Genomic DNA, 9372 nt, shown 5'->3' on the forward strand with positions numbered 1-9372 from the left:
CCCCACCCCCCACCCCAAGTGAGAGGAGTCGCCGGACATCCTTGGGGTCACACACAGCCAGCCTCCGTGGCTCTTCTATGTTGCCAGGCTCCCTGGCCTTCACTGCCCCCGCACGCCCCCAGTGAAGTTGCATCATCGTTCATAGTGTAAATGCTGTGAGAAGATAAGCTTTTCAAAATAAAATTCTCCCTGCCTTTCCTTCCCAAGAACACCATGAACACCTACTGTCATGTGCAGTGCTTATGGACCCAACCTGGAGCAGAGGACCCTCTCCGACAGACACCCTCCCCACCCCACCCCACCCCACCCCACCCCACCCCACCCCCAGGAACTCACTTGCTCCGAGTCATCGAGGAGAGGGTGTCTGGTTCCGTGTCTTAAATGGGTGGGCCAATGACACGTCATCTCCTAGTAAGCCGTCGGGTTCACCGGTTCGGGTTCGGGTTCGGGTTCGGGTTCGGTGGCATGAAGTACATTTACGTCCTCCTTGAGTTTGACTTTGAAAGTCTTGGGGCCCTGAGTAGGCCGCCCCCAAACGTGCCTCCGTGGCATAGAGAAGTTTTGGAATTAGACTGACAACACCACGAGAGGGACACTCTGACTCTCTTTTACTTCTCCCCTCTGAAATCGGGAAGAAAAATCTCTCCCGTGAAAGGGGAGGGGGGCGGGAGGTGTAGACATCATGACGAACTGAACCGCCCTCATGTCTCATGAAATGTTCACGAATCATCTAAGTAGGACTGCTCATAACGAATAGAGGGCATAGATGTTAACGAGATAAGGATGTTTAAGGGGAACTCTCCCCCCAATGATTGTTTTCCATAGGCCGACTTCAAGACTTTCCAACATCTCTGGTCATCTCTAGGCTTAGAGGTTGGCTAAGTGCCATTGGCAGGGTGAAATCTCAGCGAGTGTCTACATCACCTCCACATAAGATAAAATACTGAAATGTTCATGGCTCCACAAGTCTAAGGGTCTCCCTGCTTTGGACCTTTTACGGAGGAGAGACTGAGCATGTTTGGTTCCATGCCTAGATAGATCTTGTGCTTTAGGGAAAGCGTGTACTCGGTAGGAGCCTAGACTTCTACAAAGTATTCCATGTTCACACTGTTCACTGTGGTTGGCTTCCTTACTTTCACTGACTGAAGGAAAAAAAAAAAAAAAAAAACCAGACAGTGTCCAAGGACGAGGCATTCTAAAGAAGGAACGGAACGTGTGTGGTCCAAGCTACCTGATGTCGCCATCCTCATGGTAGGAAGAGGACTTTTTTGGGGGAGTGGGGAGGCAAAGTAGAAGATATGCAGATAATGTTTGGGGGAAGGAGAAAGAGATTTTAGTCCTAAAGGTGGTCACTTCTCAATGGAAAAGAAAGAAAACGAGGGACAGGCTAAAAATGGGCACAGACGATTGGAAAAGGTGTGTGAAGAAAACGGTCTTTGGAAAGGAATCGGATCCGTGGTCAGGACTGACTGGATAAGATGAGGATGGATTCAAAGACAGAAATGAGTTTTCGTATCAACGTGAAACATGTGCAAAAATAGAATGTAGTTGTCTCTCTGTGTTAAAAAGACAAGGTTTGGGTTTAGGGTTTGGGTTTTTCTTTCATCGGTCTGCTCTGTCCATCATGAGAGATTAGATTAGATTAGGAAAGGTTTCTTCCTTTATCTTTAAGGAGAGAAGGAAGGGGAGAGAGAGAGAGAGAGAGAGAGAGAGAGAGAGAGAGAGAGAGAGAGAGAGAGAGAGAGAGAGAGAGAGAGAGGGAGGGAGGGAGAGAGAGAGAGAGAGAGAGAGAGAGAGGGAGAGAAGGAAGGAAGGAAGGAAGGAAGGAAGGAAGGAAGGAAGGAAGGAAGGAAGGAAGGAAGGAAGGAAGGAAGGAAGGAAAAGGAAGCAAGAAAGAAAAGCTTATGCCTTGTCAAAAGTCATCACTTATTTTCTAGGTTGCCGTTATCAGGTCTCGGAGGACTCGCATCAGCTTAGTCCTCTCGAGATTCAAAGAACCAGGTGTGGCTCGGAACTGAAGAAGAAGCTTCTCTCTCTGCCTAGCAAGTCTCTCCTTGGGATGTCGGTGACCTGGCTAGCGAAGCACTGTTTCACAGTGACCTATATCCGATTAAGTGCTTTACAACCTTTTGGATATTTTGGACACACTTGCCCCCCGGTTGAAGGACAGGTGAAGTCCTTTGGACTTAGAACGCACTTTGAGTTAGGATGCAGGAGGAGAGGGCCCTCGAAATAGCCCAAAAATGTGTTCTCTCTCCTGAGAAACGAGAGAGATGAAACTGAGTACGTTTCTTGGAGAGCTTCGATGACACGGGAAGCGTCGTCAAAGAGGAAGGAACAACGTGAAGTCTACTTTGGCTTGTGTCTGTACACCGATGTGTTCTAACTGTTCCAGACATGATGGGATGTTTCTTCCTGGAAGTCTTCTCTGCCCTGGCATAAAGGGTTGTCTGTCGTCGTCAAAATGGAGGCTCACACGAAAGGGACGGAACCCAGTATCAGGGAGGTGTTCTAACCGACGTTCACGCCAAGGCAGCAACAACAGCCTGTTGAAAGGTGGTGGGGGTGGCGGGGCACACGTGGATCGAGTCCATTCTGTCCTGTCAACAGCCGGTCGGGGCTATGGCAGACGGGAGACGGCGGCCCGGCCGGTTGGTTACTCCCTGGCCAACCTCCCCCCTCCCCCCCCACCCCCCACCCACCTTGCATTCCTTCACCCACCCATGGTGCCTTGAAGATGACCCCAATTGTACATAGACATTGGCGGGAAGATTTCTACAGTCTACCGGCAACGTCTGACCTGTCATGCTTGTAACCCTGGAGGGGGGGGGGGGGGCTATTTTTCTCTCTGGAAAGAAAGCCTCCTCTCTCTGGACCCTCTGAACCCCAGCCACTGGACTTCATTCCACTGCCACTTAGTAGGGGTCATCCAAACATTCTTGTGGCCGTAGGTATGTCTTCCGTGTGGGTTGAAGTCTTCCCTCACTCACTGCAAGCCTGATGTCCTCACCGTGGCACAGAGACTGTTAAAAAAACAAAATGTGTTTGCCACTTGGGGTCTACCTTCCACAGCCTCCCCTGTGATCAGATCACGGCACCCGCTTCGCTGGGCAAATCCTACAATCCTTCACAGAAGCTCTTGCAAACTTTTTGGAACCGTCACTCGTCCAGTCACGCTCGATCATCAGGCAAGGTCGGCAGAACCGATGGAAAGACTGGACTCCAAGGAGAACAAGGATGACTTACACGGGGTTGAATGAACTGATGAACAGGATGATAATGTGTATGACTACTTGTGTAAAGTAGGACGGATTGGGGAAGCGGGGGATAACTTAGGGGGTTGGGATGAACATGTACACATGACTGTACATAAAATCGGTAATCAACAAGCAAGCGCCTCCTACTACATAGCACAGGAAACTCTACTCAATACTTTGTAATAAGCCTATGAGAGAAAAGAATCTGAAAAAAAAAAACCCTACGTAAAATACCTTTATACACACACACACACACACACACACACACACACACACACACGTATGTAGGTATATGTATATATATATACATGTATGTATATATGTATATGTATATATGGAGAGAGAGAGAGAGGAGAGAGAGAGAGAGAGAGAGAGAGAGAGAGACAGAGACAGAGAGAGACAGAGACACTGAGACAGAGAGAAAGAAGAGACAGAGAGACAGAGGGATTAGGACTGATTCCTAAATCTTTTGTTTTCCAGATACAAGGAAAAACAAAAACAAACCAACAAAACCCAATTTTCTTTTTTCTTTTTAAAGATGGACATCCATTTGGTAACTTGTACCTCTGTCAGCAGGATGGAATCACTGATCTTTTTCTTCCTACCTTCCTTAATTCAGAAACTCTCAGTGAGGCTTCTTAGTTCCTTGGCAACCGAGTTATTTGCATACGTTACTTGGAGGCCAAAATTATGTTTCCATAAAACGGGGACACTCACTTGTGGATATGAAGTTCTGGAGCTACTCGTTTCCCTTAGGGTGTTGTTCTTAACCTGAAAACTGGACTGCATCCCGAAGTTTTTTGAGTTCCCTCCAATATCTGGCTACGTTATCCCCATGAACGTTTGCCATTTTCTCCCACCCTTTTGACTTGGCCTCACTGAGAACTAAAATGGCCCTTTGCCTGAAGCTCTGCAAACGGAAGCTAGAGAACTTGACGAAACGGCCACAACGGCTCCTATGGAAACAATCCTCGTGCCTGTTTCTTTGAGAGCCACTCCGAAATTTGAACCAAACACCCGACGACATCATCAGAGGTGTTTCAGACTTCTAAAGTTGCTTCGACCCTGACATCTAGAAATCTCCTTCACTCACTCACTCACTCACTCACTCACTCACTCACACACACACACACACACACACACACACACACACACACACACACACACACACACACACACACCCTACACACACGAGTCACCAGCTCAGCTTTAATATGTTCCAAGGAACTTTCAGAGGAGGGAACTCTTGGGCTCCAGAGTAGGCCGCCCCAAAATCTGCCTCCATGCTCTATTGATTATTTTGAATTCAAGTGACTTAAGAACCGGCCAGCACAAGAGGGACACACTGGCCCGCCTTTCTGTCCTCCTGCGGAGGAAGATCTCAAGTGAAGACATCTGCTTCCATGCATGTCCATGATTCTCAAATGGTGTAGTGGGGTTTCCTGGGTTAGGAAAAGGAGGGGACATCTTTTGCCTGGAAAAAAAGGCCTGTTTCTCACACAACCTCCTCCCATCCCTTACCTCTCTCCCTCCTTCCCTCCCTGCAGTTTGGAGGGGACAGCCTAAGGGTGGGGAAATTGGGGAAAGAAAAAAAAAGACAAAGCCATTCATTAAAGAGAAGCTCGAGGGCAAAGTCAAAGGCTCCGACTTGACCGGAGAGCTTTCTGCATTTGAATGGAGCGATTGAACGAGGCCCTGCCGAATGAATCGTCCGGACCTCCCCTCCCCTCCCCCGCTCCTGGCAAAGGTCAGTCCAGGGGACTTAGGAAGGAGCTCTGGAGAAGGAACGGGGGTGGGGGTGGGGGTGGGGGCGGGACCAACAGACAATAGCCGCTGCCTGCCTGCCTGCCTGCCTGCCTGCCTGCCTGCCTGCCTGCCGGGCTGAGGCCTGAGGCCTGAGGCCTGAGGGCCACCACGCTGGCTCCCGTAACACAATCCCTTCCAGGAAACTGCTGTGATGACTGTTTGGCAGTGAAGGATCAACTCTGAACTCTCTTGGCCTATTTCTGCAAAAGGCCCGAGCCTCAGCTACGACAGATTCTCTGGGTTTCTTGGCACAGGGACTGACCCGCACCTTCCCGTCCTGTCAGATCCTCCTTTGTACACACGCCTCCACTCACTGGAAGGGTTCTTTGGCCTCGTCCAGAAAACGAACACACAAAAAGAAACCCACAAACAAGACTGAAATGATGTGTTGGTAGTTATGGGAAAGAAACCTGTTCCTCTCACACACCTGAGGGCACGAAGCGAAGGCAGGTTCTCGGCCGGAGGGGCACGGGGTGAACCGAGGTCGGTCAGCGCCCCCCTCCCCCCGCTTCTCTCCCAGGTGACGTGGGCCCCCCTTCCCCGCCTCCCTCTGCGCCCCCCATCCCCACCCCGCCCTGGTTCTGATATTTCACTCGGGAAACTTCTCTAGGCCGGCCGAGATGCCAGCTTGCTGTCCTGCCGTTTCATGTCCATCTCTATCAGCCATGTCCAAAAGGCACGGGAAATCGTGGACAGCAGATAGCGCACCCAGAGTTGTGTGTGTGTGTGTGTGTGTGTGTGTGTGTGTGTGTGTGTGTGTGTGTGTGTGTGTGTGTGTGTGTGTGTGTGTGTGTGTGTTTGGTGGGGTTTCTGTCTGCGTGTGTGTTTGCTTTGGGTTTGGCTTTTTTTTTTTTTTCTTCGATAAACTCGCCCCATTTGGGAGTCGGGTGGAACACGGTGGGTGTCTCCTGGCCTGCCGCCCTAACAAACCCCAAAGAGACTCATTTTGGGGTCTCGGCCAGCCAGGTCCCCTTTCTTGGAATTCTGGTTTCACAAATCCGTCTCGTGTCCATGGAATTCTCAGGTCCAGCCATCGACCCTAAGGACGGGGAGGGAAGGTTTTGTCCCGGGGACATCTTCCTTCCTTGCCCGCCTCCTCGAGGTTCCGGACGCTTCGGTATGCTGACGTGCCGTGCCCTCCTCAGCTCCACCCCGACCCCCATCCCAACCCCCCAAACCCCCACCCCCCCGTTTTGGGGAACTCTGTGAACAGGGGTGGTGTTTTTCACAGCCAAACACACTCTCACCGTAAGACCCGGCCCTCGGAGGACTCCTTGCTATGAATGGACCCGAGGTGACGCGGGGAGTCGAACGGCTGAGGTCCACGCAGAAACCTGCACGCGGACCTTGACGGTGGCGGTTTTATTCCTCACTGCCAAGAACTCTCTCGGAGGTGACCGAGACATGTCTTTCAGGAGGTGAATGGACACGTACGTAGCCTGGGGACGAGCCGTAGGTAACATGCTTTCTCGGAAGAGAAAAACCATGGACGGGATGAACGGGTCAGCGGGGTGGTGGTGGATGGTGGATGAATAGGCGGAGGGCAGGGGACGTTTAAGGCAGGGAAACTCTCCAAAGGTAGGATCCTGATGGTATGAAGGCAAACGTTTTGCATAGGGCACTACCTGAGATGGGGTGAATCGAAGGGACCTACCTCTATGGGCCACCACCCCCTCCTCCCCACCATGAAAGCGCCCCAAACAAGCCTGCTCTTTTTACCCCAGTTGAAGACCCTTGCTAAAGCCAGAAGGCAAAAAGTGACCATGAGAAATCTGACCAGCCGTCGCTTGGGACAAGAGCGAGGCCAATGAATCCAGTGAAAAGTTGACAGAGGGGCCTGGGTCCCTCGGCTCGACCCCTTCACTGAGAAGCCAAAGCCTTTTACGCAGGGATGAGCTTTTCCACACCTAGGTTTCTTCGGCCAGTGCGACGTTCATGAAACACGCTAAAGGAAAATGATCGATCGATGTGTTTGCCGTCTGCCTGAGCGCACGCGATACGAAATAGAAACCGGGGGAGGGGGTGTGTGCTGATGTTCGGGGTCTAATGGGAGAAACCTTGGAGGGTTTTTGCCCTTAGGGTGCCTTGGTCTGGGGTTGACTTGTGTGCGCTGAGAACGAGGGCCGTTATTGAAGGCCCTGTGCAGATTTTGAACACCATGATCCATGGAACCCTGAAGTTTTGGAACCTAGAAATCTTTTGGTCTGCATTTGAGTTGGAAATCTTCTCCTTGACAGAAAGAATCACACAGAAGGAGGAGGAGGGGGAGGAGGAGGAGGAGGAGGAGGAGGACGAGGACGAGGACGAGGACGAGGACGAGGACGAGGACGAGGACGAGGACGAGGTGGAGGAGGACGAGGAGGAGGACGACGAGGAGGAGGATGAGGACGGGGACGAGGTGGAGGAGGAGGACGAGGAGGACGAGGAAGGGAAATGGAACTGCATGATGAGCAGATCAGCTTTTCGATGTCAGCAAGGCACCCGCCGCCCAGTTCTCTGGGTGAACTGTCTTGATCTTGCACATCTCTACCGCCTCCGAAATGTGAACACAGCCTGCGATGGCCTGACTGAGACTAAGGCCAGTGGACTGGATGAGGTAGAACCTGAAACCAAAGGGAAGGAAAAAAAAAAAAGAAAAGAAAGGAAGAAAAAACAGAAAAACCAAAACGGAAACAAACCAAAAAAAACCCCCCAAAAATAACAACGGGGGGAGGGGAGGGGGAAGTGGTCTCTTTAAGAATACAAACCGGTGGAAGGGCTCCCTCACCCAAACACTAATTCGCCGTCTCCTTCGGGACCAACACGAATCTTAAAAGTCTTTCCCCACAGATAATAAAAAGCCTTAGCCATCGGAGGAAATAAACGTCACCTATTCCAACGGTTCTTTATAGATAAGCAAGAGAGCGAATTTTCGATTGTACTACCTGCTTTGTGGCTGACTACAAGTTTTTAAATGAAAGCTATGAAATCTCTGGTCATGTCGGTCTCTAGGTAGGTAGGTAGGTAGGTAGGTAGGTAGGTAGGTAGGTAGGTACGTACGTACGTACGTACGTACGCACGCACGCATGAGACAGACCTACAGACATTTTGGAAAAGGACTGGGGAGTGGCCTAGGGCCAAACAGGCCTTGCCAGCTAAAGAACAGAGGCCCTGGGGGCCTGAGTCTCCGACACACACCCGCACACCCACCCACACCCACCCACCCACCCACACACACCCACACACACACACACACACACACACACACACACACACACACACGAGGCTCTCGGGAGTAAAAGATTAACTTTACCTCTGTTGACACCCACGACTATACCTAGTTGTCCCAAGACGAGGAGCTCCACTGTACATTTAACCCTTATCTGTTCCTGTGCTTTCTTGCAGAAAATTCTCATGTGCTTCTTTCCCCTCGTGGAAGCGCTTGCTCTTCCCCATAGGTAGCCACCGTGCAACCAGCTGCTGCAGATCCGAGAATTTGGAGGATTTCTGGAAACGATCGGTGATCCCGAGACAAACTCTCCCTTCCGTGATCAGAGCAACTCGGGGAGGTGTCTCTCCCCCCCAACCCCCACCCCGCCCCCCCCCACCGCCTTCTCCCTTGTGTACCAGCTATCTCTTTTAATAAAATAATAATAATGATAATAATAATAATAAAATAAATTAAAAAAGAAAAAGTTTTGCTTTGCTGACCTTAGAGTCTTGTGGAAGCGATCTTCGTTTCTATGGCACTGCTGTGCAAGAATCTGGGAAGGGGAAGGGCCTGGTAACAGGTATGTCTGTAGCTACCTTCTAGAGCTGGCCTGTTCCTACGTACGGATCCGAGTGCCACAATTAACTTGGGAAAGAGCTCTCTTGAAGGGCTTAGGAGGAAGCACTCCCGAATTATTCAGGCTACTAGAGAGGGACCCAAAGGGTTTTGCAAGTTCACGTGATCTAGGATGAACCCTCCGGCTGAGAATAGCCAGGGTCAAGGTATGGGTTTTATGAAACTAGGCATGTCTTTGGGGTGATCGGCATTCGAGGTCATCCTTTTCTTCTATCTACGTCGATCCCCAAATCCAATAAGTTCACGGGAGTGAACCAAGTTCGTCAGCAAGGAAAAGGACTTGGGGATGATGGCTGACACCGTCTAAAGTCTCAGGAAATGTTCACGGGTCATCTCGTCGTCATGGGATTTAGAACAAGTGATGTCGATAGCTCTAGGTGGAGGAACTCCTTAAGAAAGGTTATGTTTTTTGGTATGTCTACTTGAAAACAGTTTCTCCCAGACCTTTTGGGTCACTTTAGGAACTTTAGTGTTGGTGTAAGC

Source organism: Lagenorhynchus albirostris, unplaced genomic scaffold (genome assembly GCF_949774975.1).
Source record: "Lagenorhynchus albirostris unplaced genomic scaffold, mLagAlb1.1 scaffold_335, whole genome shotgun sequence".
NCBI classification, from domain to species: domain Eukaryota; kingdom Metazoa; phylum Chordata; class Mammalia; order Artiodactyla; family Delphinidae; genus Lagenorhynchus; species Lagenorhynchus albirostris.